At 45.9% G+C, this 13,358-nt stretch overlaps 1 protein-coding gene across 7 annotated transcripts in view; it reads left to right on the forward strand.

The window, feature by feature from the left end:
• Positions 1–13,358, forward strand: part of LOC122908796 (LIM domain containing preferred translocation partner in lipoma) — a 673,192-nt gene that overhangs the window by 24,483 nt on the left and 635,351 nt on the right. Inside the window, exon 1 of one of the 7 annotated variants that reach the window (XM_044251973.1) lies at positions 3,283–3,328. The exons of the other annotated variants lie outside the window; for them this stretch is intronic. The gene's annotated coding sequence lies outside the window, so the exon portion shown is untranslated. Of the gene's footprint in view, positions 1–3,282; positions 3,329–13,358 lie in introns of those variants that run through there. 7 annotated transcript variants of the gene reach the window in all.

Below are 13,358 nucleotides of genomic sequence, written 5' to 3' on the forward strand. Positions count from 1 at the left end.
GGTCTCCGGCGAGCCTCTTGCCAGCCATGCTTCCGCTGTCCTAAGTGTGTTCCTGGGCATACTGCCTTGCACGCCCGTGTGTCTTAGCATGTGTGTTCCCTTTGGTCCCGAGGGCCCTTTATTTCTGTCTGATGAACCCCTGCTCGTCCTGCAAAACGCAGCAGAGATGTCTTGAACCTCCTCTCAGTGCCCCCAGGAAGAAGTGAAAGCAAAATATAAACCTAAATTTTACCATGTGCAGTATTGTTCCAAGAGTAATATGGGCTCATAGTAACATATTTCAAATACACGGAACCAAATAAAGAAGGAAATGAGAATCACTCATAAATCCACTCTTTATTTATTTATTTATTTATTTTTATATATCCACTCTCTAGATGCAAGCACTATTTTTAATGATCTTGAGTAGTCCTTTTCATTACTTCTTTGTACATTTGCATTTTGCTGACTTGATGTCTTTCCGTGTAGACAATTTTATATCTATCCATTTCACCAGACAGTAGCAGGAGCCCCTTCTCAAGGCCTTAGGAATTATTCATATGTGTACTTTTTGATGACTGCATATTATTTCATCTTCAGAATATACCATATGTTTAATCCTTTTTTGTTGGATAGCTGACATTTGAATTTCTAGTTTTCCATTATTGTAAGTAGCACTGTGATGAATGTCCTTTTTACAGAATTCTTTACGTGTACCGCTGACTCTAAGGTAGATTAGTGGGACATGAAATTGCTTGCTCAGAGGGCATGAACTTTTTTCACCCTCAATTTCAGAATAACTCATGGTCACTGAAGAAAATTAGGAACATACGGGAGAGCATAAGGAAGAAAATCAAAACCACCTGTAGCCACTTGTAAAAACCCATGTGAAATTTCGTGTATAATTGCACGTGTGTGTCTCCCTATCTAGCCCGGGGATCGGCTGGCAATTTCTGTGAAGGTCCGGATAGTAAATGTTTTAGGGCTCTTTGGCCTCATACGGTCTCTCTCACATATTCTGCTGCTTCTTTTTAAAAAAACTTCAAAAAAAAAAATATAAAAACCATTCCTGGCTAGTAGGTCGTGCAGATAGTTTGCCATCCTGGTTCTAGCCCCCAAAGTGGGACCATGCTGTACCCTACTGTTCTGGAATTGTTTTCCTCCATAAGGTAACTACCTTCCTACTGTCCCTCGTGGTTTTCTGCTTTGTGCTGCCCAGTAGTATTCTGGGGTTTCTTGCTGGAATGCCCATGTCTCTGGTACAGAATTGAAAACATGTTTTAGGGCGAATATTTGCTGAGCTGTTTGTTTTTCACGTGTTCTTTATCCCTTTCCTTCCAGCCCTGTATGGAGTGGCACGTAGGTAGTCACTCAGTATATTTGTGTGCAAATTTACCCCTTCAAAATGCCTGTGGTCAGGACATTGCTACTCAAGATTTGTTTCTTGGGCTGGTACCATCAGCATTAGCTGGGAATTGTTAAAATGAGGAATCTCAGCCCCAGCTCCACCTTGCTTCCAGTTATGCCAGCCAGAGGCAAACAGGATGGGCTGTTCATGGAGGCTTTGCAAAGACATGTCATGGAAGGGTGTGCAGACATCGTGGAGAGACTCGGGGGTAGGGGGTGTGTTATTGGCACTCTGATTATGCAGTGGCTGGAATGGGAAGCAGGAAGAGCCCAGTTACCAAGAGGGCTGCCACGGATTGAGTGCTCACTGGGCCAGGTACTCTGCCTGCGTGAGGTTTCTAGTAGGCCTTTAACAGCCAGGAGAGACCTGGGAAGTTGTAAGCCTTCCCCCAAGTAGCTGGCTGGGGTGTGAACTCAGCTCTGCTGGATTTCAAAGTCTATGGTCTTATTTGTCCTGTGACACTGCTTCCCTGGTTGGTTGTGTTGATTCCCTCTCACCTGCCGCTCCCAGGGATTTCACCAGAAAGCTCGTGGAGTTGCCTTGAACTCCATACTGAAGGACACATAGAAGGAGGTATCAGAAAATGGGGTGGACGGCATCGCGTGGTCAGACATTTCTGGTTGGTGGAGGTGTTTAAGGAGAGACTGTGTGCTTCTTGGGAGGAGACGGTCAGATGGGGATTCAGCTGGCCAACAAGTTGTGAATCTAATGGGAGGATCCGGTCATAGAACAGTACAGAGTACATTAGATGGAAATATATAGACTGGGTGCTGGGCGGGTGCTGAAGCTTTTGATTTTGTATAGCCTGCTTCTAGCCACGAGAGCCGTGGTGCTAAGTAAGGGTCTGCATTGTGTCGTGACTTCAGCTCTGGGGGTGTCCTGGGCATGAGGACCTGTCCATAGGGAGCTCCTTGTCCAGTAGCGGTGGGAGGACATATTCCCATGTAGACTGAGACTGGACCTTGTAGGGACAGAGGACAAGAGTGTGCCTGAGGAGCTCAGAAGAAGGGTGGGGGTCTGTGAGCAGGGAAGGCAGGTCGGCCCCAGTGTCTCGGGTCTCTGATGATAAAGGAGCTGCAGAGTGAGTCACTTGGGCTTCCTCCTAATGTTTTTATAGGAGCTGCTAAACCAATTTTTGGCAGGGTGGCAGAGAGAAAGCAGGGGTGCTTTCTTGAATTCAGGAAGCACTTGCTGTGATGCCACTGTGGCTGAAGGGGGCAGAGCCGACCTCCCACTGAGGATGAGGAGCAGTGAGCTGGAAGGCGAGGTCAGGCGGTGGCCTCCCAGGAAGGAGGAGCTCTGTAGATGAGGGTGCGGACCAGACTCGTTTATCTCAGTGTGTATGTGGTGTGGAAGCTCCTGTACCTCTTGGCTCTTTCTTGATCTTAACAGAACTGAAGGATCCAGAATCAGTAGCTTGGTGTGTGGAGCCAGAAAGAGCTAGGGAATTCCCAGGACTTTGGTTCCGTCTAGTGATTGGACGCTGATGACGAGGAGGAACTGGAAGCCCTCCGAAAAAGTTCCATTTCATCTCTATCCTCTTTTCTCCCCCTTTAGCAGGAAATAGATTCCACTGTGTATCATTAACCTATCGGGTACTTAATCTTCCACTCCTTCCAGCTGGGAGAAGTGCTGAGGGAATGGACGAGTGTGTTCTGGCATTCTATTGACGGCCCAGGAATGCTGACTTACGGGAAATGTGCGTTGGCGGCTGGTATGGAGGCTGGAGACCAGGGGTGGACGGCATGGTTTTAGCCACGGCCAAGACTTGTTTAATAATTTGCTTGCCCATGCCTTGCTGGTAGGTTCCATGTGTTTTCAGCTCTCTAACCAGGCAGCTCACACAGGTAGATGGAGCCTATGTCAACCGACTGCTCGGTACATTTTTGCCAGATGCACGAGTGAAGGACATCCCTCTGCCTTCATGTGCTCATCCTACATGTAAGTTACTCCTTCCCTCTTCTGTAGGATTAAGACCATTAAGAATGAGTGAGAGAATGCCTGGAAAACTCCTTTAAATTCCTAGGCTAGAGAGTTCTGAAGAATTCATGGAAAAATCTTATAGGAATATCTGGGTAGCTGATAGCCAGGCGCTACGCTTGCTAATGTGTAGTATGTTTATGAACATGGGCCAGGACAGGCCCTGCACGGGTATATTGAAGGTGCTAAGTTCATTACCAGCCTTGATGCAGATTTCCTGAGGTCTAAGGAAAGGGCCAAGAGTGTGCACACATGTGTGTACGAGGTGTGTCGTGGGACAGTGGATCCGTGGATGTGATGTGGGGAGAGCAAGCCTCAGGCTGTGTTCTTGTGGTAGAACCCTAGACTCTTGGGTGTTGTTCTTGAACAGGATACCGGAGTGATATCCCTAAATCATGGAGTTGCCCGGTGGAAGGGGGAATCCGGCTGGTCTTGTAGCTGAGTTGGATGTCACGTCTTCGCTTCCTGACAAGGTCACAGTTCAGTGCTGTTGGAAGCCTCCCCTCTTCTGTGACTTTTCCTTCCCAAACAGAGGAAATTTGGCATCGCTCTTGTCAAGTTTAGGGGGAAAGGTTTTGATGGATATGTAGGGAAAATAAGCAGATGGACACAGAGCTACAGAAGGCAGACTGCCCCGTGCTGTGTTCGGAGAGTTGTGTCAGGCAGAGCTGCTGTCTCTCTGGAGAAGGCTGGCTGTGTGGGGAGGGCCTCCGGTGGATGGAGGCTGACATGTGAGATGCAGGGCATGAGGCAGAACTCCCGACTCTAAGCTCATGGCAGTGGGGCGCAGACCCGTGGGTTTTGGTAGATTGTGCTGTGTGCTCTTTTCCTACTTCCCCAAGCAAGGACCCCTTGGTGTGTGAACCCCTGGGAGCTGGATGTGGCCCCAGTGGCCTGGGCTTGGAAAACCTCTAGATGCTGTGGTGGTGGTCAGGACAGTGTCGGACACTATGGGAAGGAGTCACTAAGCATGGAAATGTTAGTGGCGTGAAATTTCAGAAGTCCATGAGCATGTTGCCGTGAGCTCTGAGGAGCGTTTGCAGAAGGTCACTGGACCATCCCTTTAGCCCTGTTGGCAGAGACCCTTCTTTATCTACTCCTTTTGGTGGTACAGAGAGGAAAGACTTGGGTTTTGGAGCCACAGAGACCTGATTTGGAATCTGTACTCTGTTCCTTTATAACTCTGTGACCTTGGGCAAGTTGTTCCTCCTCCCCTGAGCTCCACAATGTTCATTTGCATCACAGGGGGAAAGATTCTTTCCCTGTAGGGTGTGGCAGGGATTGGAGAGAATGTCTGTCTGGGGTCCAGACTAGCCTGTGGGGGGCCCCAGTGAGTGAGTCACGAGCACGAATGTTCCATCTACAGTGGGTAGCTCTCCTATCCAACCGTAAGCCCCTCCACTGGCTGACTTCATGCCCTTGCTATGGAATTTCTACTTTCTAGAAAGCCACCTTTCCTTCACATGTTCTTATTTCCGTTTGTTCAGATCCAGCCTCTGCGTGGTTTCTAGGACGCCCTCCCCGGCATCCCAGCGAGCAGTGGCCTGCTTCTGTCTTCTTGTGATGTGGCTCATGTCCCCTCCAGTGCTGTGTGCTGGGAGTTCCATTTATGCCTATCTCACCCGTCAGCTCCCTCAGGTCATGGCTTCGGTGTGACTCTTCTCTGCCCTTCTGCACCGAGCCTGGCACATAGTGGTGGGTGCCTGGTGAATGGCTCTTAGGTGACTGAGACAAAGAAGTGGTTGGACAGATGGCTGACATGCCCCTGGCTTTTGAAGGGTCTCGAGAGGAGAAGGAAAAAATGGTTTAGGAATGGAGCATTAGGCCTGCGGGTTCCTATTTCCTCATTTAGGGTGCAGGTTGGGATTGCCCCGAGCCACAGTTCCTTGAGACTTACCACCTCAGGCCTCAATCTGCCTCCTTTAATTACCTCCTTTCCAGGGAACAGGAGTCCTTGTTGTCTGCCCAGAAGCAGCTAATTATAGCTCCAACCTCCAGGCCCTAGCGCTGCTGCTAGGCCACAGGACTGTGTGCCTGAGCTGTCCGTTGACTCCGGGATTTCCTCAGGGATTCTTTGTATTTTCAGATTTTCAATAGGGGCTGCTTTTTATTTCGAAGCCAGCAAAGGGTATTATCTGTTCAGAATTTTCTAGCAGGATGTTCAGGGAAACTTAAGGATCTTGAGGAGAATGGGAAGAGGGGCAGAGGGGCTTTAAAAGGAGGCCTCGTGGTGTACTTAGCGATGTCCACAAGAGTGCCACTTTATAATGGTTTTCCCAAGAACATTGCCTTGCATTTGGCTTTTGTGATCTCAGGGTCATTCCATTTGTATGCATTTTCCTTTGAAATATTTTTTTAATAAAAATTTTTAAAATTAAAATTCAATTAATTACCATACAATGTAGTATTAGTTTCAGAGGTAGAGTTCAGTGAATTCATCATTCACATATAACACTCATTGCTCATCACGTCACCCTCCTTAATGTCCATCACCCAGTTACCCTATCCCCCCTTCCTTCTCCTCTCTAGCAGCCTTCAGTTTGATTCCTGAGATTGAGAGTCTCTTATTGTTTGTCTCTTGATTTTGTCTTGTTTTATTTTTTCCTCCTTTCCCCTGTGATCATTTGTTTTGTTTCTTAAATTCCACATATGAGTGAAAGCATATGATAGTTGTCTTTCTCTGGTTGACTTATTTCAATTTGTGCATCCATGTCATTGCTAATGGTAAGATCTCACTTTTTTGGATGAATGTAATATTTTTCTCTTTTTTTTTTTTGAGAGAAAGTGTGTATGAGATGGAGGGGGTCATGGACAAAGGGAGAAGGGAGAGAGACTTTTAAGTAGGCTTCACACCCAGTGTGGCGTGGAGCCTGATGCATGGCTTAATCTCATGACCGTGAGATCATGACCTGAGCTGAAATCAAGAGTTGGATGCTTAACCAACTGAGCCACTCAGGCACCCCCTAATTTTTTTTTTTAAATTTTAAAATATTTCAAATAAATGTTCATAGTAAAAATAAAGTGAAATAATGCAGAATAAGAGTTTTTTGTCCTATTTCTCACCACCCTGGTGTCATTCCCCACATATAGCCATTTTTGCTTTTAATTCTTCTCATGCTTCTTGTCATATCTATAGAAAATGGGCCTGTGTCTTTAGTTTTTGAGTTACTAGTTTTACATAGGTCTGCTGACTTTTATGATAGGCAGGGATGAGCTCGTTTATCCCTGAGGGGTACATCACATCCCCCTTCTCATTTGTTGACAGTGACCTCACATAATTACTCTCTTTGTTCATTTCCTTTATAAGTTTGTATAATGTGCATAAATCTCCATTTTTGCGGTATCAACTTTGGACAGTACCTCTTTACCCACCATTTTGTAAGATGAAGATGCTGGGGCTTCTCTCCACCTTTCCTGTCTCACTTCTACTCATAATTTGTCACTTATGTTTTACGTGACATTTGCTCTCCATTGTTTATATAATTGATCATGTAAAATGCACTTGTGCCTGGTTTTGTAACCATTACTGAGTCTTCTGTGCTATGTCTGTGGGTTGATTTCAAAAGCTGAAAGCAATCAACAACATATACATTATGATTTCTAGGTAAATATTGCTCAACCTGGGGCTAAGTCGTGCTGTGGTTTCATTTCCTTTTCTAGGGTTCTGAGGTCACCACCTTCAAGCCACTCATAGGGGACGGAACTTTCCCTTAGCATCACAATCTAGCACATTCTCTTATTCCTCCTCTAGTTGTTTAAAATGGTCCCAGGGTTTTGTTTATTTGTACAGTGAGCTTCTTGCCTTTTCTTCTAATTTAATAGTCTTGGAGTACGAGGTTGTATTTTTTTGGTTGGAAGAAGAAAATTAAGTGCTTTCTGCCATATCTCATGTATCTTCTGCCTTTCTAATTGTTCTCTTGCCTGTTTGGAGTCCCTTCTGTGTTTTTTTCTGAAGTTCATTAACCTTTTATATTGGGCTGGTTTCTCTAAATTTGGTTATGATTTCTCATGCAGTCTTTTGTTTTCTTGTGGAGTTTCTGATTGCCTTCTTCTATTTAAATCTCCAGCCTTTATCATAGTTTCAAGTATTTCCAGGCTCTCATGGAGGAGTCCTGAGTCATGCTAGTAGCCGTTAGTCATCATCATTATTATTCCAAAGCAGATATATTATTAAAATATTATCCACCAATATTTTCCTATACATATTCTTACAAGGCAGTTTTGTTTACTCTTTTTTTCCCCATTGAATATTCATTAACATTTCCAGATTATTTTATAATTCTTTGTTTTTAATGGCCACTCATAGTCCATTGATTTAGGTGTGCTATTTTTAAATTTAGCCATTTACATATTTTTAGATATGGATTGTTACCAATTTCTGCTCTTCTAAATAACACTGCTATGAACATTTTAATGCATTGGACTTTTTCATTAATTTCTTTTACAAGTGCTTAGTAGGGAAAGGAAACTGGGAAATCTGACATTATCTTTATGGACATAGTCCCACGAATATACTCATGTTGGAGTCTACTGGGGGTCACTTGACATTTTGTTTTAAGAACCATTTTTGGGGGGGAACAGCGGGAAGTGGGAGAGAAGTACCACGTTTGAATCAACATGCTGAGTTTTTTTGGTAGCTTAAGAAGATCTAGTGTGTCTAACTTCAAGTTTGGTACTGCCTAGAAATCCACTGAATTAAATTACTTTCTTTAAAAGAGGCATCTGGGCTAAGCTGGGGCTGTGTGACTTTTGGTCAAGTTTTATTCAGCATGATCCCCTCCAACTGGATCACCTGCCTCCCTTATTCACTGGAATTGTCTTTCAGTGGCTGTTGAAAAATCAGAATCATTCTCAAAAATCAAAGAGGTATTCCCATTGACAGTATCCTTCAGGATCTATAGCTGCTTCCATACCTAGTTTCTAAAGAAGGGACTTGAGCAGTGGCAGGATTACTAGAGTAAAGGGACCACTGCGAGGAAATCCACAGTCACAAGAAGCCTAAATTGTGATCCGTTGAAGAGACTGCCTTATTTTACTGTCACCCCACGGCTTTGCGTTACTGAACAACTTCATCAGTTTGGCAACATTTAGTTTATGGTATTTACGAAGTCTGTTTGCGTAATAACATATAAGTAAGACCCTTGCCTTTGGAAAGCTTTGCAATTCATTGACGAACACCGATCAGGTATTAAAGGATACATTCCCAGTTGTGTTCACTTCTGAGCTTAATGAATCAGAGTCTGATTGTTTTGGATAGTGGGTGATGATATTGTTCTGAGAGTGACAGTGAGACACATAGATCTGGAATATCACAGCCTGGAGAAGGCCTGGTTCAACAGTCCCCATTTAATATGAGAAAAGGGACCCAGAGGGGAGGACTCACTTAAGGTCGTCTAAGTAGTTAGTGGCAGAACCTAGTTTTGTCTCCATACTTTCTCACTTCTAGTCTCTTGGTTTTTCTTATACCATCTCTTCCAATTTAAAACATTTGCAGTTTTATGTCTAGGTGTATGAACTGTACTTCATCGGGCTGGAAATTTAGAGAAATTCTCCATCGTGTAGAGAGGTACAGAATATTTAATAATGGAGAGAATACATTTGCCTGGAATGGAATCAGGAAGAATCTAAACTCTGAGACATTAGGAATCATTCCTGAGATGAGGGACAGTGGTAGGCCGGCCAGGGCCCTTTGTTAGGATATAAGTGGAGCCATGTTCTTGTTTCTAATCATTGGGGAGATTTGGGGGTTGGTTCTTGGTTAAGGTACTTCCATTCTCTAGAACACAGATTCTACATCTGCAGAATAACAGAGTTGGAGTTGGTGAGCTTGGTTTCGTAGACCCCGCAGCTCTGAGCTCCATGAATCCACAATTCTGGGTTATGTCCCATGTCCAAGATGACTTGAAAAAAATAAGCAAGTTCAAGATGACTTGAAAAAAATAAGCAAGTTCTTGCTGAATCATTACCAGCGTCACCTGCTTTGGTCTGGCTGGGAAGTAGGTCAGAGCTTGGCAGACATGAAAATGTAGTTTGCTCCAGCTGTGAGTTCTGTGTGGGTCCCCTCTGTAGACACCTGCCTTCGGAAGGGTGTGGGAGGGGGCTGACACGGTGAGATGGGGAAGGGCCATTTGTGGCCTGGTGCTGTAGTAATGGATAGGAGAAGGAGCTGTGTGAGGGTAGGTAGGGGGTGAAGGAGGCATGGCTGGTGACTGGTACAGAAAGATAGAAGCAGACATGTGTTGACTGCTTGTCATGTGTGGAGGTCTGGTGAATATCCTTTTCTTAAGCTACCATATAACTGGCATTTAAACTACCCAAATACCCGGGAAATAGGTGTCATTATTTGGATGTTATAGAAGAAGAGACTGAGGCTTGGAGAGATTGAGTTATTTGTCCATGGTTAGGTCGCTGGTGGCTAGTAGTTCAGGGAGTTACTCTTGGGTCTGGCTTCAAATTCCCTTTTCTTTTCATGGTCCAAGTGTGCCCTGATGAAGGGGACAGGCAACAGGCAGAGTCCAAGGTCTCTTCCTGCTTGCAGTCTAGGAAGCCACATAGACCACAAACAAGTAAAGAAGTCCCTGCTGTCAGAGAGTGGGAGGGGCTACAGGGGAGAACAAAGCAGCATTAGAGGACAGTGGGTGACAAAGTGGCATCCTGGTCCCGCACATCCTGGCACAAGAAGATCATGCATTACTGAGCTGGGCTGGCCCAGGGAGACCCAGCAGCTCTGGACTGACACGCTGAGGTTAGACTGTATCCCGGGCCGTGCTGTGAACCAACTGCGTTTCTGGGAGAAGTCACGTCGCCATCACTAATATTGAGGAGACCCTGTCCTTCCTATCACACTCGTGATGAGGGAAGAGAAAGTGAATCAATGGGATATGCACCCATTTTTTTCAAACCTCAAGAGGTTATAAAAATACAAGGACCGTTTTTAACAGTTTTGGGTAACTTTGAAATGGATGGCTTCTTATGTGTACCTTGAGGGAGCATGTTCCTTTTGGTCACTTCCTTGGTCCAAGAAGGAGGAACCCAGGCCAGTCTCAGGCAAGTTTGGGTTGGTTTTGTTAGCAACGAGGCCATTGGAAATGGGCAGTGGAGAGCTGGCCTCAAGGTTGTGCCATTGGAGGAGGGGGGGATGGGAGGAGAGGACGGCAGCCGGGGCTAGGGAGGCAGACTGGGTGTCTGTGGGAGATGGGAGTCAGATGGGGTCCAGACTGGCACATAGTAGGGCAGTCAGGCCCATGGACAGGAAGAGCTTATTGAAAGCCTACTGCGTGCCGGGCCATGGCTGAGGAGGGGGAGGCTTAGGAGACATTGTGAATCACGTCACAGTTTGCTCTAAGCTTGCCCTGTGCTGAGTATTGTGGTTGCCGAGGAGTCACGCGCTTCTGGCCCTGAAGGAACATCCTACTTCGTAATTAATATCTGTCCTGTGCCACAAAGGAGGCAAATCAGCATTTAGTTTAGTGGGTAAGTTATTCATGTAGGTGGTGTGATATTTAAAAGTGTAGAATACCCTGTACTCAAGGGCCACTGGGTCTGCCCGGGGATCCTTTGTGTTCCTGGATTGTGGAGAGGTTCTGGGGTCTTAAGGAGGGATTGGGAAAACTGGGGAACACCTGGTGGCTTTGAAGCAGTAGCTTCCTAATAGCTGGCAAAGAAATACTCCAGTATTTTAGCAGTGTGTGTGACTATATGTCTGTGTACTGGTGAGGACCCGCCTTGCATTGGTGTGCAATACCTTTCCTGCCCTCGGTGTGTAATCATTCATGTGCACACAGAGGAGAGAATGACTGGAAAGGCTTCCTGGGGGCGGTGGTGCAGAGTTGGCTTTTGTGAGATGAATAGGAGTATGGTAAAGAATATTCTAGGATAACGGGAGAATGTGGGCAAGAGTGCCAGGGTGGGAAACAACCTAGAACTTGACTGGTTGAGGGATGGGGGCATGAGGGTCCTGGTAATTAGGAGGCTCTGTGTGAGCACAGTGGCACCTGTGCTGTAGGAGGGAGGAAGAGCAGCATTTCCATGTTACCCTTCTCACAAGGGGAGGGGAAAGATCTGGACCAGGAAGGAGCAGACAAATTGTATCTTTATTTTTATTTTAAATCCTAACTGTCATGTGCTGGGTGTGGGGCAGTTTGCTAGCACAGTGTCCGATCTCCCAGCAGCCCCAGGAGGGAGGATTTTCATCATTCCCTCAGCTTACAGGTGAAATCAGAACTTAGTGCGTAACCTGTGCCATGTCACAGGGTGGCATGCGCAGGCCTTAGAACTTGGATTTGTTTGACTGCGAAGCCTGGACACCCCCCTCTGACACCGCGTCGCCTCTGTGTCCTGTGAATTTGTAGTGATGTCTATGAGGATCTGGCACTGGTATCTTCTTCTGCAAAATGAGGACCAGAGTCCTTGCTCCTGAGCATTGGCAAGGCTCAGGGAAGAGGGAGCCTCGGCTCAGAGTGCCTTCCAGTTTCCTTGGCGAGACCACTGGTGGTGAGAGGGCTGCTTCAGTCCATCTCCTGCTGTTCCTGAGCCTTCGACTTGACCTTCACTCCCGTGAGACCACTTTCTGATGGTGACAGACAGAAAGTGGTGATCTTGTGGACGCTGTATATTTCTGGTCTTGCGACAGGTCTTTCTCAGAATAAGTCAGTAACGTGGTGCCTGGTTAGGATTTGGCCTCTGCTCTAACTTTAGGGCAGGTGATGACACATGTCTGTGGGTTCAGGCCCAGGAGCGTGACACAAAAGGGTTCTGTGTGTGATCGGCTGGAAACTGGTGGTGATGGATGTTTTGCCAGCAGGATTTTACTGTCCGTGGAGAATGTGTGGCTGAGAAATACCAAGTGGAACAATAATTTATCTTTGGCTAGTAGAACTGAGTTTGGGTTAAATGACATTTGCCACAGAGTTTATCTGTTTTTTAACTTTTTCCTTTAACTCTGCAACCTCTGTATCAATAGTTTTATCTAGCTGGGTGAGTTGTGGGTACTTTTAAATTTGGCATTAAAAAATGGGATCACATGAAGAGAAACGTGGAAGATGTGGGTTCGGACCAAGAGGGTTAAAGGCTCTGCTTTGCTGTATCCCTATGGCCCCCTACCCTCCATCCTCTACCGCATCTCAGGCCTCCATACATTCTTCTTCTTGTATCTTTCCTGCTCATTTAGGGTGCTGCTGCATAGTCAGGTGAGTGTCCTCATCTCTGGGGTCTGTGAGGGACCCTCACTTTGGTCAATTAACTGCAGAATTTTGAAGGAAGTTTTAAATCAGATTTGTTGATGGTGACCTTGACCGGCAAAAGAAACAAACTGATGGTCTTCATTCTTGTCCTCCACTTGGCAGCTGTACACCTAAGAAGTCTGTCTTTCGGCGTTATACCTTTTCTAATCCCCCCAGTATTTCTGTGTGTCATACTCAAAGCAGGATGAAACCAACTAGTTATTACCATGGACGTGTAGCTCTTAGAAGTTGGGTGGGGCAGGGAAGATTTTCACTGTGAAACTCTAAGTGATGTCTGTATAGGGCACGCTCTGTGTGCCATCGGTAGAAAGGTAACAGCCTTCAACCACCCCATCTCCCAGGCTCGGTCACACCCTGAGCAGCATTTGTAAGTCTCCAGTTGGGAGGTCAGCTCTATCCAGTTCTGGAGACCTCAAGAGTGTGATGACTCTGGGAAAACCTTGTTGTTTTTCCTCTGGCAAGTGGCCACACCGGGTGCGGTTTTTGCAGGGAGAAGGGAAGAAAAGTGATGCTGGCGATGAAAATACTAGTGTTCGTGCAGCCAAGCCTGCTTATGAATGTGTGCACGTGGACCTGATGGTAGCTTATCATGTTTTAAGCTCATATGGTGTATTATGTGTATGATGAAGAGAGACTTCTGGGTGATACCCGACTTCTGTATAATCTTAGTGTCTGCACGAGTTTTAGTTGCATAGTGAGTCTATGAGGTATGCTGAGTTGAGGTTATATTTTTAGGGTGGGGGAAGTGG

The sequence above is a fragment of the Neovison vison genome, chromosome 6 (genome assembly GCF_020171115.1).
Source record: "Neovison vison isolate M4711 chromosome 6, ASM_NN_V1, whole genome shotgun sequence".
NCBI lineage: Eukaryota > Metazoa > Chordata > Mammalia > Carnivora > Mustelidae > Neogale > Neogale vison.